The following is an 18,181-nucleotide window of genomic DNA, read 5'->3' on the forward strand; positions in this document are numbered from 1 at the left end:
CCCCCAGAGGTCCAGTTTCAGGCTGTGGACTGCAGCTGAGATGCTGGCTCACAGGGTGCTGGCTCACAGGGTGCTTCCTGGAGTTGCCCAATGCTGTTTGGCACCTAAGAGCAGATAGAGACATTAATTAACTTTTAATTACAGTGAGAACTAAAAGAAGTTCATAGAATCACAGCACTGTTTTGGTTGGAAAAGACCTCCAAGATCCCTGAGTCCAATCACCAACCTGACACCACCGTGGCCACTAAACCATGTCCCCAAGTACCTCGGCCACAGACTCACAGGTTGGAAGGGACCCTCAAAAAGCATCTTGTTGAGCCCCCCTGCAGCCAGCAAGGGACACCTCCAGCTAGAGCAGGCTGCCCAGGGCCACAGCAAGCCTGAGCCTGAATGTCTCCAAGGACAAGGCCTCAACCACATCCCTGGGCAAGAGTATCACAGTATCATCAGGGCTGGAAGAGACCTCACAGCTCATCAAGTCCAACCCTTTAGCACAGAGCTCAAGGCCAGACCATGGCACCAAGTGCCACGTCCAGTCCTGCCTTGAACAGCTCCAGGGACGGCGACTCCACCACCTCCCCGGGCAGCCCATTCCAGTGCCCAATGACTCTCTCAGGGAAGAACTTTCTCCTCACCTCCAGCCTAAATCTCCCCTGGCACAGCCTGAGGCTGTGTCCTCTCCTTCTGGTGCTGGCCACCTGAGAGAAGAGAGCAACCTCCTCCTGGCCACAACCACCCCTCAGGTAGTTGTAGACAGCAATAAGGTCTGCCCTGAGCCTCCTCTTCTCCAGGCTAACCAATCCCAGCTCCCTCAGCCTCTCCTCGTAGGGCTGTGCTCAAGGCCTCTCCCCAGCCTCGTTGCCCTTCTCTGGACATGCTCAAGCATCTCAATGTCCCTCCTAAACTGGGGGGCCCAGAACTGAACACAGCACTCAAGGTGTGGTCTGAGCAGTGCAGAGTCCAGGGGCAGAATGACCTCCCTGCTCCTGCTGGCCACACCATTCCTGATGCAGGCCAGGATGCCACTGGCTCTCTTGGCCACCTGGGCACAACCTGCTCCTGTATTTACCACTCTCGTAGTGAAGAACTTCCTCCTCTGCTCAGCCTAAATCTACACCTCCAGGCATGGGGACTCCCCACCTCCCTGGGCAGCCTCTTCCAATCCCTCACCACTCTTGGAACAAAGAAATCTTTCCTCCTCTTGAACATAACCCTCCCCTGACACAACTTCAGGCCATTCCCTTTTGTCCCATCACCTGATGCTAGGGGGAGTTGATAAAGTTGTCAGCACCAATTCAACCCTTAAGGTCCTGTCCTCTGCTCTGAAGCAAAGCCCCACTCAGCTCCAGAAGGCAGAGCTAGCTTCACTCAGCACAATCCCCAGCAGCAGAGGAGGGGCCAGAGCTCTTCCTCTCAGCATGGCCACATCATGGCCCTTTGATGGAGTTTATTTTCCTAGCAAGCTTGTCTGGTCACCTTCTGTCAGAGGCCCTGCTTGATCTGCTTCCCTAGCAGGGCACAGGCACTCCTAACCTCCCAGCTTCTGCAGGCTCCTCAGGAAACCTCTACATCTTTGATCAAAGAAAGAAAAAACTCAGCAGGACAGTGTTCCTAACAGCACAATGAGCTGAGATCCATGGAGCAGAGCTCCAGGCCATTACTAACAGGGCCAGTGAAGTGAGAGCACAACCCTGCAGAGCAGCAAACCCCAGAGAGCAGCACTGAGAGCATCAGAGGGCAGGCTGAGAAATGCTGGCAGGTCAGGTCTGCAGGTGGAGAAGGTGATGGGGAGTTGCCCAGCCAGTGAGCAGAAGCAGGTGGCAATGTCAAGCAGGAGTTGGGTTTGTCACTGTCAGTGAGCACCAGCAGCACCACACGAGGTGAGAAGCTTCACCAGCAGGCAGTGGACTCCTACCCTGAGCAAGGTGGGATCAATCCAAAGGTCAGAGCTTGCCTGTTCCTCTCTAAGCATCACAAAACTTCCCCCTCTTTCCTGGTACTGCTCCAGCTCCCACAGAACAGCACCCACCCCCTGCCAGCCCTCCCTGCTGGGCACAGAAACAAGGACAGGCAATGTCATCAGGTGCCAGAGCAGATCTCCAGCACACCCATGACTTTTGCTCTCAGCAGTGGCCTGCCATGCTCAGGCCCATCACAAGCACCAACTCCTCCCCTCTGGCCATTTCCAACCTCCCTGTTTCCCTTTCTCTGCACTAGTGCTTGTCCTCCTTCCAGTCTAGCTGCATGAGGCAGTTGTCCCTCTGTTCTGACACCCAAGAGCACAGAAGTTTCTGGAGAGGAGCAGAATGCACCTCAGAATGTGCAAGCCCTGGACCAAGCCCAGCAGGCAGAGCCTGGCAGGTTCAGGGGATTTTAGCATCCACAGAATGGTCTGGGTTGGAAGGGATCTCCAAAGGTCCTCTAGTCCAAGCCCCTCAGCAAGCAGAGGCATCCCCCACTAGATCAGGTCCAGGACAGCTCAGTGAGCCTCAGGAGCACCTCTAACGTTCTACAAAAGTACAGGATGATGGAGTTCTGAGAGCCCTGCTGCAGCCAAGAGGATCTGGGAAACATCCCCTGCTGTGTGCTCTGCAAACAGCAGCAGCAGCCTGACACAACAACCTGAATTTGCAGCTCGTGGCCAGGTCTAAGCAGCAGAGTTTCCTGTGAGCTGGAAATGCTGCTTTTGGCCAGGAACAGTAACTGCAGCACTGACTCCACGTTAACACTGCTGAGGAATCAAAGCCATTTCTCCACACCCAGTGCTACCTTTGACATCTAAGGTCGATGGCCACAGCGGTGTTAGGTTGCTGGTTGCACTCAGTGCCCTTAGTGGCCTGTTCCACCCCCAACAACTCTCTGGTGCTGTGTTTCTATCACAGGGGATGCTGAGTTACCACTTCTTCATAAGGCACACTGCTATGAGAGCAAGTGAGACAGCAGAACTGCTCACAGCCCACACCCATGGCAGCCCAGAGCCAGTACTAACAAGTTTCCATCAAAGCCAATTCCCAAGAGGCTTCTACAAAAGAACCTTTTCAGCACTCCCTGTGCACCTCAAAGACTTCTGAAGCCATTACTCCAGGACTGCAAGCTGGCAGGGTGCTTCATCAGAGCTTAATCTCTCTTCCTCACACCCTGAAACATAAACCAGCCATAGGAACCCACGGCATGAAATATCCAGCATCAAGGGAGGGGAGGAGAAGGCTCCAGGGAGACCTTAAGAGCAGCTTTCTGGTACCCGGAGGGGGCTACAAGAAAGCTGAGGAGGGACTTGTAGGATGAGGGGGAATGGATTGAAGCTGGAAGAGGGGAGATAGAGACTAGAGATGAGAAGTTCTCCCCAGTGAGAGTGATGAGACACTGGCACAGGTTGCCCTGGGAGGTTGTGGATGTCCCCTCCCTGCAGGTGCTGAGGGCCAGGCTGGATGAGGCCCTGAGCAAGCTGTGCTGGTGGGAGGTGTCCCTGCCCATGGCAAGGGGCTGGCACTGGATGGTTTTTAAGGCCCCTTGCAACACAAACAGCTCTGTGATTGTGTGACAGCCTGGAGGCCTCCCCTTCCCCTGTGTTTAAGCAGAGATAAGGCAGAATGGTTTCAGGCCCAGAGGCTGAACAGGCCTGGCTGGGCTGCCAGAAGGGCTGAGCCCAGGCTGCTCACCAGGAGCGACCTTTGGTCAGGACCCAGCCGAGGTCTGCTGCTGCTCAAAGCCGCTGAGTGCTGGGGACAGCTGCTCAGCCCCTTGGGCTGGGGGAGAGCAAGAGGCCAGCAGGAGCAAAGAGGAGACAGAGAGAGGGGCCACACGAGCCCTCCTCTCCAAACTGACCTCACTTCTGAACAAGCAGACACCTCCTCCTCCTCCTCCTCCTCCTCCTCCTCCTCCGGGCTGCCTTCTGCAGAGCTCTTGCACAACCCAGCACATGAGCTGCGATCCACGGGGCCAGAGAGCAGGCAGCGTTCTGCTGGGGGCTGAGGAGCAGCTGGGACGCTCCTGAGCCTTGCAACACCCTTCAGAAGCATTTTTACTTCCTTAGAAAGCTGAGACCTGGTGAAGAAACTTCTCTGCCTATTTTGCATGCCCTAATTAAGAACAGCTTCCAGCATACACTCTGCTACCTACAACAAACTTGTGTTAAACAAAGGGGAAAATGAAACCACAACAGCAAAGATAACCTTTTGTGCACACTAATTCCCTATCCTGCAGGCTGATGCCAACTGCACCACTGCTATCCCAGAGTGCCACGGTGGTGGGGTTGGAAAGGACCTCTGCAGATCATCCAGTCCAAGCCCCTGCTCCAGCAGGGCACCCACAGCAGCTTGCCCAGGAGCACAATGTCCAATGGGGTTGAAAGCTCTGCAGAGAAGGAGACTCCACAACCTCTCTGGGCAGCCTGCTCCAGACCCTCACACCAAACAACTTCTCCTCCTGCTCAGATGGAACCTCCTGGGTTCCAGTTTGTGCCCATTGCCCCTTGTCCCATCCCTGGGCATCAGTGGCAAGAGTCTGGTCCCAGCCTCTTGTCCCCTACCCTTTAGCAGTTGCTGAGCATTGGTCAGATGCCCATAAGTGCTGCTGCATGCCAGGCTGCACCGAACTCAGCATCCACAACGGTGTCTGTGATCACAGCCAGAGCAGCTGGGACCTGGCAACCTTCCTGCTAGAAGGAAGAGACAACAAAGTAAGCCCAGTGTTGAACTTAACCCCTGACAGGGACTGAACCTGCTCCAGCCCTTCAATGTCCTTCTTGGAGTGGTGGCTCCAATGCTGAACCCAGAACTTCAGTGGTTGCTACAGGGGCACTTCCCTTCTCCTGCTGGCCACACCATTGCTGATCCAAGCCAGGATGCTGATGACCTTCTTGGCCCCTCAATGTCCTCCTTCTGAGCCAGCAGTGTGCCCAGGTGGCCAAGAGAGCCAATGACATCCTGGGCTGCATCAGGAACAGTGTGGCCAGTAGGACAAGGGAGGTTATTCTGCCCCTGTACTCAGCACTGCTCAGGCCACACCTTGAGTACTGTGTCCAGTTCTGGGCCCCTCAGTTCAAGAAGGATGTTGAGGTGCTGGAACATGTCCAGAGAAGGGCAACGAAGCTGGTGAGGGGCCTGGAGCACAAATCCTATGAGGAGAGGCTGAGGGAGCTGGGGGTGTTTAGCCTGGAGAAGAGGAGGCTCAGGGGTGATCTTATTACTGTCTACAACTACCTGAAGGGGCATTGTAGCCAGGTGGGGGGTGGCCTCTTCTCCCAGGCAACCAGCAACAGAACAAGGGGACACAGCCTCAAGTTGTGCCAGGGTAGGTATAGGCTGGATATTAGGAAGAAGTTCTCAGCTGCAGAGAAATGCTCTGTGGCTCAAGGAGCCCTCCAAGTGCCTCAGCTGGCCTTTAGCACAGGGTCAAACATTCCAGCCAGCACCACCATAAATACCTTTGTCTCCTGCAGATAAAACCCATGCCCAAGGTGATAAACCACATAGCCTCATAAAAAGGAGCCTAAAGTCCACCACCACAGATGGTTCAGAGGACCCATGGGAGATTCCCAGATCTCAGCCTGCTTGCCCTGCTCCACCTGTCTCCACAGGACTGTAAGATTTTCAGTCACTGAACCCTCAAGGGTTAGGAGACCTCCCTGGGGTCGTCTGTTCCAGCACTGTCACTCAAGCAGACAGCTGAGGCAAGGTGCAGCCAGCACCCTGCTGCCCCTGAACACGAGCACTCTGCCTCTGAGCATTGGTCAGATCTCTATAAGTGCTTCCACACACCAAGGCCTTAGCAGCTCTTGCAGAGGTGGTGAGGAGCTGCTCTGTGCTCTGGAAGCAAGGCCATCATTCATGGACCCAGACCCAGATCACACAATCAGAATGGAGTTGGAAGGGACCTTAAAGATCATCAGTTCCAACTGCCCTGCCATAAAGAGGGACACCTCCCCACTAGACCAAGTTGCTTAAAGCCTCAGTCCAACCTGGCCTTGAACACCTCCAGGCTTAGAGCCTCCACAACTGGAGCACCTCTTCCAGGGCCTCATCACTCTCACTGTGAAGAACTTCATTCTGATGTCCAACCTAAATCCAGCTTCTTCCAGTTTAAACCATTACTCCTCCTGCTGTCACTTTATCACAAGTCCCTCCCCAGCTCTCCTGCAGCCCCTTCAGGTACTGGAAGGCTGCTCTGAAGTCTCCCTGGAGCCTTCTCTTCTCCAGGCTGAACAGCCCCAACACTCTCAGCCTATCCCCATAGAGGAGGCTCTCCAGCCCTCTGATCAGCTTCATGGCCTCCTCTGGACCTGCTCTAACAGGTCCAAATCCTTCTTGTTTGGAGCCTTCCAGTACAAGAACCCTGTAGCTGAAGTAAAAAGCTTTGGTTGTTGAGGATCCTGCAAACCCTTTGCCAGAAAAATCTTCCCTCCAGTGAACTTGGGCAGGGTCTGAGGTGCTGCAAGGCAGTGGTGACAAAGAGAGGCTGAGGAAGTTGAGGCTGTCCAGCATGGAGAAGGCTGCAGGCAGACCTCAGAGCAGCTTCCAGTGCCTGAAGGGGCTGCAGGAGAGCTGGGGAGGGACTCTGGAGAAGGGCTGGGAGTGGCAGGCTGAGGGACAATGGCTTTGAGCTGGGAGAGGGGGGAGTGAGAGTGGAGGAAGAGGTTGTTTAGAGTGAGAATGGGGAGAGACTGGCACAGGGTGCCCAGGGAGGCTGTGGCTGCCCCTGCCTGGGGGTGCTGAAGGCCAGGCTGGACGAGGCCTTGAGCAAGCTGTGCTGGTGGGAGGTGTTGGCTTGGAACTGGACAACCTTTCAGGTCCCTCCCAACTCAAACCTTGCTATAATCTGGACAAGCAAACCACTCTCCAGAGCTCCTAGCTCAGGTTTAGAAACTCACTCCACACATACCTGAGGTGCTTTGGTTTAGGCAATTCACAGACAGTTTTCCATGCCCACAGCTGCTGCACACTCAGCAGGAGGAACATCACCGTTGTGCATCAGCTTCCACCACACCTGAAAGCCCCTCTGAAGAACCACCCCAGGAGCACCTTTCTCTCCTTTCTTTTCAGGTGTAAGCAGCTCTTCCTCTGCAGCTGCTCCTTAGATGTGTGTCCACGTGCAGACACTCAAGCCTGCACCCTCCCTGCAGCCAGCACGCTGCAGCCTGTGCCAGGCATTGCTGCAATCACCGTGGGGTGATGATGTCAGCTCCTGTGGAACAGGCTGGGATTTCCAGCTCCCACTCTGCTGTGTCAGGGTCACCCTCTCAATGGAGCCTTTTCACCAAGGGCCTAACAGTTCACATGTCTGATTTGGAGAAAAACACTTCTCTCCTTGCCTACAGAAGGCCAACGAGTGCAGGTTCCTCTCATTCCACATCACCACCCAGGCCTCTCCCTCTGAACAAAAACTTGTTCTGCCACAGCCAAGGATCCAATTCTCTCTGCTTCAGTTGCGCAGAACACCTTTGTTCTGAGAAGCCTGGAGCTGATTTGGAGCAAAGTGCAAGGTAGGAGCTAGGGCAGAAGCAGCAAAATTCCTTCCACTGTGCTTCTCCTGAAGCTCAGGAAGCTGATCTCTGGTCCAGCAGGGGGTTAAGACCTGGGTATGCATCACCAGAGGCACTCTCCTGCTCTTGCTCTGAGATCTGGGCTGACAGCAAGAGGTGAAACATGTGACACACAAGCAGCTTCCAGGTAACAACCCAAAGCAAGAGCTCAGAGCTCAAATTTCCAGCCCTAGTCCACACAAGAGAGCACCTCCAGGTTTCCATGGGGGAGTGCAGAAGCCAACCCTGCCTTCGCTCTGCCAGCTCAGCAAGGTACAGGACCTTCTGCAACGCCAAGAAGAGGGAAGGGGCACTCAAATGCAGGCATTCTCTGGGAAGGAAGTCAGCCGTGGCAGCACCCTGGCCTCATGACAGCCTCCTGACAGCACTGCCTGCAGGACATGGAAAGCAGAAGAAAGAGCACCCAACAGAGTTTCTGTTGTAGTTACAAGTGACAATAGAGCACCCTGGGCAAGAGCTTTTGCATCTGCCAGAGCCCTGACAGCCACAGAACCGCTAAGCCAAAGCAGAGATGATTCAGTGGTCAAGAAAAGCTGAGGACTTACTTATTCCAGAGGCAGCTTTGCAATCCACTGCCTCCAGGAGAGCAGAAGACTCCAAGCAGGTACCGAGGCTGAGACAGCTGGAGGGTTCTGACCGCTGGGACAGTGCTGCCAGGCAGAAGGCAGCAGCAGTAGCTACAGCAAGGGCTAATCATTAACTGCTGCTCACATCTACCTCTCAGCTCTTTCACTCAGCTTCAAACCTGCTTCTTGCCTCACAGCATATTTCAAATCAGACCCATTCCTTCAGTGTGGCCAGTGGGAAAAACACACTCAGCTCCTCTGGGCTGTGCAAAACAGGAGGAGAGGAATTTCAGCTTGGAGAAGAGCAGCCCCAGAAGGGATCTGAACAAGGCTCAGCAACAGCTAAAGGGCAAGAGAACGGAGCCAGACTCTTGTCAGTGGTGCCCAGGGACAGGATGAGGGGCAACAGACACAAACTGGAAGCCAGGGGGGTCCATCTGAACAGAAGAAAGTTGTTTGGTGTGAGGGTGCTGGAGGCCTGCAGCAGGCTGCCCAGAGAGGTTGTGGAGCCTCCTTCTCTGGAGATTTCCAATCCCCATCTGGATGTGTTCCTGTGTGACCTGCCCTGAGTGATCCTGTTTTGGCAGGGAGGTTGGACTGGATGATCTCCAGAGGCCCCTTCCAACCCCTACCATTATGAGTCTAGGATTTCTCACCCAAGAAGACATCACTCAGAACAAAGTGCATTAGGCTTTACTGTCTATACAGCAGGTTGTCCTGCAGGCACTGCTCTAAGCCTTGGCTGCAGAGAGCAGCAGCACTTCACAAGTACAACCCAAGCTGCAGCAGGGACAGAGGGCAGCTGTAAAACTCCCAACTATCTGTCTTTTAAATTGTTCAAGCTTCAGTTTGATGATTCTTGTTACATACTCCTCCAGCATACCTCAGGCTCACCTGATATCACCTTAAACACTAAGGTTCAGTAGGTGCCTATGAGGTAACATCTATCCCAAGTTAACAATGGGCACCCAAGCCAGTGGAAACATGAGTTGTATAAAGCCCTCCTGGCAGGGAAGGCAGAAATCATGACTCAGTCTCTTGTCAAATCCATTAGACCAGGAGCTGACAAACAAGGGAGCCTTTACTCTGCTCTCCTCAGGCCCCACCTGGAGTCCTAGGGGCAGTTCTGGAGCCCCCAACACAAGCAGCACATGGAAGTGTTGGAGCCAGCCCAGAGGAGGCCACCAAGATGCTGAGAGGGCTGCAGCAGCTCTGCTCTGAGCACAGCCTCAGAGAGTTGGGTCTCTGCAGCCTGGAGAAGAGAAGGCTTGGAGGAGACCTTGGAGTGGCCTTCCAGGATCTGAAGGGGGCTGCAGGAGGGCTGGGGAGGGACTATTGACAAGGTCTGGGAATGAGAGGACAAAAAGGGTAATGGGTTTAAACTGGCAGAGGGGAGATTGAAACTAGATGTTAGGAAAGGGTTTTTACACTGAGAGTGCTGAGACACTGGCAAAGGTTGAAGGTGCTGAGACACTGGCACAGGTTGAGGGGTGCTGAGACACTGGCACAGGTTTCCCAGGGAGGTTGTGGAGCACAGAATCACCCAATGTGATCAAAGATCACATTGGGTGATTCTGTGCTCCACAACCTCCCTGGAGATGTTCAGGACCAGGCTGGACCAGGCTTTGGGTGACCTGTTCTAGTGGGAGGTGTCCTTGCCTACAGTGAGGGGTTGGAACTGGCTGAGCTTTGAGGTCCCTTCCAACCTAAACCATTCTGTGATTCTATAAAAGAGGCAACAGAGAAAACCAGAGCCAAGCTGGGAGTTGCATTTCACTTCCACAGTATTCCAAAGCTGGGTGTGTATCTCAGGAGCTTCTACTTCCCTTACCACTTTGATGTGCAAGGGCTGACTTACCCTGAGGGAAATGTAGATGGCATGTCCCTGCCCTCCCACGGAGCCCTCACTTCCCGAGGCTGGAGGAGAATGAACTGGGATTGTTTGCCTGCTGGGAGCATTGACTTTGAATCTGCTCCACTCTTGTTGGTGTTTTGCTTTCCCTGGCAAAGGATGCAGGCTGCAAACGCAGTCAAGCTGTGACAATGCACTGTCAGGTCCCTTGAGTCCAGTGCCTTGCCGAGCAGGAAAAGCTCACTGGGCAGGAACTGATGAATGGGACCCCTGGTTCTTGGTACAGGCTCCAGCCAGACACAACACAGAGGAACCCAGCCAGGAGCTGCTGAGCTGCACGGCAGGCTGAGGCCAGGTGCTGAGCTACAGCAGCATGGCACAGAGGAAATCACAGAATGGCATCTCAGAGTGCATCAGAACAAAGGGACCCTCGAAGGTCATCTTGTCCAACCCCCCTGCAGGCAGCAGGGACACCTCCAGCCAGAGCAGGCTGCACAGAGCCAGAGCAAGGCTGCACTGAGCCAGAGCAAGGCTGCACTGAGCCAGAGCAAGGCTGCACTGAGCCAGAGCAAGGCTGCACTGAGCCAGAGCAAGGCTGCACTGAGCCAGAGCAAGGCTGCACTGAGCCAGAGCAAGGCTGCACTGAGCCAGAGCAAGGTTGAGCTTCAATATGTCCAGGAACAGAGTCTCAACCACCTCCCTGTGCAGCCTGTGCCAGTCTCTCCCCACCCTCACTGTGCACAACTTCCTCATGATGTGCAACCTAACTCTGCCCTGCTGCACGTCCAAACCATTGCCCTTAGCCTTGTCCACACAGGCCCTTCTGAACAGTCCCTCCCCAGTCACACACACACACAGAGTATCACACATACACAGAGTATTATCAGGGTTGGAAGAGACCTCACAGATCATCAAGTCCAACCCTTTAGCACAGAGCTCAAGGCCAGACCATGGCACCAAGTGCCACGTCCAGTCCTGCCTTGAACAGCCCCAGGGACGGCGACTCCACCACCTCCCCGGGCAGCCCATTCCAGTGGCCAATGACTCTCTCAGGGAAGAACTTTCTCCTCACCTCCAGCCTAAATCTCCCCTGGCACAGCCTGAGGCTGTGTCCTCTCGTTCTGGTGCTGGCCACCTGAGAGAAGAGAGCAACCTCCTCCTGGCCACAACCTCCCCTCAGGTAGTTGCAGACAGCAATAAGGTCTGCCCTGAGCCTCCTCTTCTCCAGGCTAACCAATCCCAGCTCCCTCAGCCTCTCCTCGTAGGGCTGTGCTCAAGGCCTCTCCCCAGCCTCGTTGCCCTTCTCTGGACACGCTCAAGCATCTCAATGTCCCTCCTAAACTGGGGGGCCCAGAACTGAACACAGCACTCAAGGTGTGGTCTAACCAGTGCAGAGTCCAGGGGCAGAATGACCTCCCTGCTCCTGCTGGCCACACCATTCCTGATGCAGGCCAGGATGCCACTGGCTCTCTTGGCCACCTGGGCACACTGCTGGCTCATGTTCAGGTGGGTATCAATCAGCACCCCCAGATCCCTCTCTGTCTGGCTGCTCTCAGCCACTCTGACTCCAGCCTGTATCTCTGCATGGGGTTGTTGTGGCCAAAGTGCAGCACCCTGCACTTGGAGCTATTGAAGCCATCCCCTTGGACTCTGCCCATCTGTGCAGGCAGTCAAGGTCCTGCTGCAGAGCCCTTCTGCCCTCCTGCAGGTCCTATGCAGATACTGAAATGCAGCTCTAAGGCCAAATCAGCTTTGTGAGTGTCCAGAAGATCAAGGTAACTTTGCATGTAAGGGCAGGAAACAGGACTGAAGTTCACAGCCTGGCTGTGATGGGTTGGGTGTTACCTGCCCTCCCCCACTTAGGAAAATCACCCAGACTAGACTCAGCTGAGCTGGAAATTGAAGAATGAAGCTTTATATTCACAGCTTAGCACAAGAGACAAGCAGCTATTTACAGTGCCTGCAGCTAGAGACAGAAACAGAGTTCCTGCCCAGCCTGCCTGCAGGTCCCCTTCAGGTACTAGAAGGCTGCTCTAAGCTCTCCCCAGCACCTTCTCCAGGCTGCACAACCCCAGCTCCCCCAGCCTGTCCCCACTGGGGAGGTTCTCCAGCCCTCTGATCATCTTTGTGGCCTTCTCTGGACCCTCTGCATCAGGTCCTTCTAGGGTTGAAGACTGTATGTGGACATAGCCCTGCAGGTGAGGTCTCCCCAGGGCAGAGCAGAGGGGCAGGATCTCCTCTCTCCATCTCTGCCCATGCTGCTTTGGATGCAGCCCAGGCTGCCCTTGGCCTTCTGTGCTGCCAGTGCCCACTGCTGGGCTATGTTCACCCTCAGAAAGGAATCAACAAGAAGCAGGTCAGGTCACAGGGATGAGCTCCATCAGGGAGCTGAAGCCTGTCAAATAGCCACTTGCCCAAGCTGGCAGAGGAGCAGGCTGCTGGGTGGCTACGAGCATGAGCTTGTAAGCTCAGGAACTGCACTACACCCTGGAGCTGCCCTGAGAGTACTTCATAATCTTACAGATTCAAAGTGAATTAAATTGTCTCTGATGTGAAACAAGCCTGAAAGTCTCCTTCCCATACAGCCTCCTACCCCCAGGAAGAGACACATTAAGTATTTAAAGCAGGAAAAGGCCAGGACTGACAGACTTTCTCTTATCCAGATTGGCCCAAAGATCAGCTACACACAGCCCACAGCTCATGCTCCCAGCTCATCAGAGGAACCAGATCTGAGCCCCTGATAACTAATGAGCATGGGAACAGAAGGCTGTGCTGAAGTGAAGTAGCTCTCAGAAGAGAACTTGCTGCACTTGCTGATACTTTCACACAGCCTCAGCACGGTTGGGGCTGGAAGGGACCTCTGGAGCTCATCCAGCCCAAGCCCCTGCTCCAGCAGGGCACCCACAGCAGCTTGCCCAGGAGCACAATGGCCAGGGAGGCTTTGGAAGCTCTGCAGAGCAGGAGACTCCACAACCTCTGTGGGCAGCCTGCTCCAGGCCTCCAGCACCCTCACACCAAACAACTTTCTCCTCATCTTTAGGTGGAACCTCCTGGGTTTCAGTTTGTGCCAGTTGCTCCTTGTCCTGTCCCTGGGCACCACTGACAAGAGTCTTGCCCCATCCTCTTGGCTCCTCACCTCTGTTGCTGCTTTTCTCCAGGATTCTCAGCCTCCACTCCTCACAGATCTGCTCCAGGCCCCTCAGCACATCCAGGGATGGGGCCTCAAGCACATCCCAGGGTAACCTTTTCCAGTATTTCACCACTCTCATTTTGCAGAACTCCCTCCTGATGTCCAGCCTAACTCTGCCTTGTTCCAGCTTCAAACCACTGCCCTCATTCTATCCCCACAGGCCCTTCTGAACAGTCCCTCCCCAGCCTGCCCACTGAAAGGCTACTCTAAGGTCTCCCTGGAGCCTTCTCTTCCCCAGGCTGAGCAGCCCCAAGTCTCCCAGTCTGTCCCATGCAACCTGCAGGGCTGCTCTCAATCTCATCACCTCCAGCGTGGATCAGTATCAAGGGCTGGCCCAACCTAAGTACAGGACCTTGCACTTTGCCTTACTGAACCTCAGGAGAGTCTCCTCAGCCCACTTCACGTCAAAGTATTTTCCACACAAGCAACTGTACCAGGCACAGCTGTTCAAGAGTCACTGGAGATCACACAGGCTCACAGGATATCAGAGGTTGGAAGGGACCCAAGGAGATCATCCAGTCCAACCCCCTGCCAGAGCAGGGCCACACAGTCCAGCTCAGGGCACACAGGAACACATCCAGACAGGCCTGGAAAGGCTCCACACAAGGAGACACCACAACCTCTCTGGGCAGCCTGTGCCAGGCTCTGGGACCCTTCCAGGAAAGAAGTTCCCCCTTGTGCTGAGCTGGAACCTCCTGTGCTGCAGCTTCCATCCATTGCTGCTTGTCCTATCCCAGTGAGCAGAGCCTGTCCCCCCCTGCTGACCCCCAGCCCTCAGAGAGATTGATAGACATTTATTAGATCCCCTCTCAGTCTTCTCTTCTCCAGCCTAAGCAGCCCCAGGGCCCTCAGCCTCTCCTCACCAGGCAGAGCTTCAGTCCCCTCAGCATCCTCATAGCTCTCCACTGGACCCTCTCCAGCAGATCCCTGTCCCTCTTCAACTGAGGAGCCCAAAACTGAACACAGTACTCAAGATGAAGTCTCACCAGGGCAGAGCAGAGGGGAAGAAGAACCTCCCTTGATCTGCTGGACACACTCTTCTTAACACACCCCAAGATGCCATTGGCCTTCTACTGGATCTACTGGACCCTAGCAGATAGGATCTGGTGAGAGAGAGGGAAGAAAAGGCATTGTGAAAGCATATTTTGGGAAGAGGGTAGGAACAGAGAAGGAAGGTGACAAAGGAGTATTTAATCACAGCCTCTCACTTCCAGATTGTCTTCAAAACCAGAACCTTTCTAGTGCCAGGACCAACAAATAAAAGGCTTTAGAAAGTTAATCTGCAGGGCAGCAAAGCAGGAAGTGAATTTGTTTACAACAACTACTGCCATTATCCTCTGCATTGGCAGATTCCAGGTTGCAGCTGCAAAAAAACCCCAAATGTTAATTAAAAAATTCCCTCCTCTGAAGTGGCCTGGGGCCTGACTGGGAGCATTTCCAGAAAGTCAGAGTGAAATCAAAAGGAATGGAGCAGATTAACCGAGATTGGATTGCTCAGAGAACAGCAACCTAAACTAGATTGAGCCTTTTTCATCCTTCCCTAAGTGAAAAAAAGAATGCCCAAACTCCCAGTGATTTCCTGGCAGAGCTTTGGAGAAGTCTGTCAGCTTCAGCTTGACTTCACTGGGCCCTGATGCTAATCACTGCTAACTTTCAGGGTCACCTTCAGCCAAGCCTGGAATCATAGAATCAAGCAGGTTGGAAGAGACCTCCAAGATCATCCAGCCCAATCTATGTCCCAGCCCTATCCAGTCAACCAGACCATGGCACCAAGTGCCTCATCCAGTCCTTTCTTGAACACCTCCAGGGATGGTGTCTCCACCACCTCCCTGGGCAGCCCATTCCAATGTCAATCACTCTCTCTGACAACAACTTCCTCCTCACATCCAGCCTGAACCTGCCCTGGCACAACTTGAGACTGTGTCCCCTTGTTCTATTGCTGGTTGCCTGAGAGAAGAGCCCAACCCCACCTGGCTACAACCTCCCTTCAGGTAGTTGTAGACAGCAATGAGCTCTGCCCTGAGCCTCCTCTGCTGCAGGCTGCACACCCCCAGCTCCCTCAGCCTCTCCTCATAGGGTTTGTGTTCCAGGCCCTTCACCAGCCTTGGAGAAGGCAGGTCTGCAGGGGCATGATGTTTTCTGTCAGGTGGAAGGGACTTCACAGCAAATACTGAAACCAAAGAGCAAAGCACAGATGGTACATCTTAGTTCACTGAACAAAAGCTCTGCCTCCTCTCTGAGCTCAGGCCCAGTTGGAAAACAAGACAGAATCACAGCATGGTTGGAAGGGACCTCTGGAGCTCATCCAGTCCAAGCCCCTGCTCCAGCAGGGCACCCACAGCAGCTTGCCCAGCAGCACAATGGCCAGTGGGGGTTGGAAGCTCTCCAGAGCAGGAGACTCCACAACCTCTGTGGGCAGCCTGCTCCAGGCCTCCAGCACCCTCACACCAAACAACTTTCTCCTCCTGCTCAGATGCAGTCTTCTGGGTTCCAGTTTGTGCCCACTGCCCTTGTCCTGTCCCTGGGCACCACTGAGAGAAGCCTGGCCCCAGCCTCTTGCCCCCCACCCTTCAGCTGTTGCTGAGCATTGCTCAGCTGCCCTCTGGGGCTGCTCTTCTGCAGGCTCTCAGCCTCAGGGCTCTCAGCCTTTGGTCCTCACAGAGCTGTTCCAGGCCCCTCAGCATCTTCCCAGCCTCCACTGGATTCACTCTAACAGTTCCCTGTCTCTCTTGAACTGGGAATCCCAGAACTGGACCCAGTATCCAGGTGTGGTTCAGTAGGACAGAGGGGGAGAACCTCCCTTGACCTTCTGACCACACTCTCCTTAGCACACCGCAGGAGGCTGCTGGCCTTCTTGCCACAAGGGCATACTGCTGGGCACAGTGAATTCATCCACCAGCACTGCCAGGTCCTGCTCTGCAGAGCTGCTTGCCAGCAGGTCACCTCTCACCTGTACTGGTGCAGGGGGGTGAGAAGAATCCTCCCCAAACTCTCTTCTTCTGAAGAAGTGAAAAAGACACCAAACTCCTTGTCCTTGAACAGCTGTGAGGCACAGTAAGCAGCAGGGAGTACACCTTTAACACCAAAAGGGAGCCACGCAGAAGAGCCTTGGAAAGCTTATGGAATTCCTCCTCTCTGCTAGCAGGAAAGATCCCAATTCTCAGCCTGCTTACAAGCTGCTCTTGCTTAGAAATCTGACAGGACACCAAAACAGCTCTGTGCAACTTCCAGGGTGCAGCAGCACCTCAGCAGACAACAGCCACAGAGAACTGCCCAGCTTGCAAGAAGCTGTGTGGGAGTGACTCCTGCAAGCTTTGTTTTCGATCCTTTTGGTGGGAAAGGAGACTGAAAAAAAAAGAAAAGACCTGCTCACTGCAAAGATGTTTGTGGCCAAGCAGAAAGCAGCAACTTCAGCCTGGCACTGTGCAGCAGGCCAGCCCCAGCTTCCCCACCACATCCACAGCTACAAAGCTCTGATGGTTTGGGTGTTACCTGCCCCCCACAGAAAGGGTTGGGTTGGAAGGGACCTGCAAGATCACCCAGCCCAAACCCCCTGCCAAAGCAGGATCACCCAGAGCACATCCTGGAGGAGAGCTCAAAAGTCTCCAGGGATGGAGACTCCACCACCTCTCTGGGCAGCCTGTCCCAGTGCTCTGCCACCCTCACATTAAAGTCCCTCTCCTGTTCAGATGGAACTTCCTCTGTTCATGTTTATGCCCATTACCTCCTGCCCTGCCACTGAGAAGAGCCTGGCCCCATCTTCCTGACACCCACTCCTCAGCTATTTGTAAGCACTGATAAGATCCCTCCTGAGCCTCCTCTTCTCCAGGCTCATCTGTCCCAGCTCTCTCAGCCTTTCCTGACATGAGAGATATTGAGACCAGGCACTGGACTCTCTCCAGTAGTTCTATGTCCTTCCTGAGCTGGTGAGCCCAGAACTGGACTTAGTACTTCAAGTGAGGCCTCACCAGCACAGCCCAGAGGCTTAGCCATGATGCTGGCTGCAGCACTGCAGAATGTACTCCTGCCAGCTGCCTACCCACCTCTCTGGCATGAGGACCAGCCACTGCTGATCCCAGTGTGGGACAGCACACCAAGATTTCAGCTAACACATTCACAGGGCAGGAATCCCTTGACTGGCACAGAACCATTCAGGATTTCCATCTAACTACAACTCTGCACTAGAACTAACTGAAACTTTACACTAAAAAAGGAAAAAGGTGAGTGCAGGCATAAAGTTTGGTACATACCACCTGAAGGAAACCTCACCACAGAGGTCTCCACTGTTTAAAGAAAGAAAGAATCCTGACTGTAGACTCAGCAGAAATAGGGAATCACAGAATCAAGCAGGTTGGAAGAGACCTCCAAGCTCCTCCAGTCCAACCTAGCACCCAGCCCCATCCAGTCATCTAGACCATGGCACTAAGTGCCCCAGCCAGGCTTGGCAAGAACACCTCCAGCCACAGAGACTCCACCACCTCCCTGGGCAGCCCATTCCAATGCCAATCACTCTCTGACAACAACTTCCTAACAACATCCAGCCTAGACCTCCCCTGCCACAGCTTGAGACTGTGTCCCCTTGTTCTTTCCCTGGCTGCCTGGCAGCAGAGCCCAACCCCACCTGGCTACAGCCTCCCTGCAGGTAGTTGTAGACAGAAGGAGACAAAGCAGCAAGTTATCTGTCCTTGTAAGGAACACAGTCATAGAATCAAGCAGGCTGGAAGAGAGCTCCAAGCTCAGCCAGCCCAACCTAGCACCCAGCCCTGCCCAACCAACCAGACCATGGCACTATGTGCCCCAGCAGGCTTGGCTTCAACACCTCCAGCCACAGCCACTCCACCACCTCCCTGGGCAGCCCATTCCAATGCCAATCACTCTCTCTGACAACAACTTCCTAACAACATCCAGCCTAGACCTCCCCTGGCACAGCTTGAGGCTGTGTCCCCTTGTTCTGTTGCTGGCTGCCTGGCAGCAGAGCCCAACCCCACCTGGCTACAGCCTCCCTGCAGGCAGTAGACATCTAACAATTAAAG

General features: G+C 54.3%; 1 protein-coding gene across 6 annotated transcripts in view; it reads right to left on the reverse strand.

The window, feature by feature from the left end:
• Positions 1–18,181, reverse strand: part of SLC31A1 (solute carrier family 31 member 1) — a 35,645-nt gene that overhangs the window by 16,189 nt on the left and 1,275 nt on the right. Inside the window, exon 2 of one of the 6 annotated variants that reach the window (XM_064171152.1) lies at positions 14,135–14,251. The exons of 2 other annotated variants lie outside the window; for them this stretch is intronic. The gene's annotated coding sequence lies outside the window, so the exon portion shown is untranslated. Of the gene's footprint in view, positions 1–3,825; positions 3,846–8,085; positions 8,107–14,134; positions 14,252–16,098; positions 16,120–18,181 lie in introns of those variants that run through there. 3 more of the 6 variants (XM_064171156.1, XM_064171158.1, XM_064171157.1) reach the window with 3 other exon arrangements.

The sequence above is a fragment of the Pogoniulus pusillus genome, chromosome 35, assembly GCF_015220805.1.
Source record: "Pogoniulus pusillus isolate bPogPus1 chromosome 35, bPogPus1.pri, whole genome shotgun sequence".
Taxonomy (NCBI): Eukaryota; Metazoa; Chordata; class Aves; order Piciformes; family Lybiidae; genus Pogoniulus; species Pogoniulus pusillus.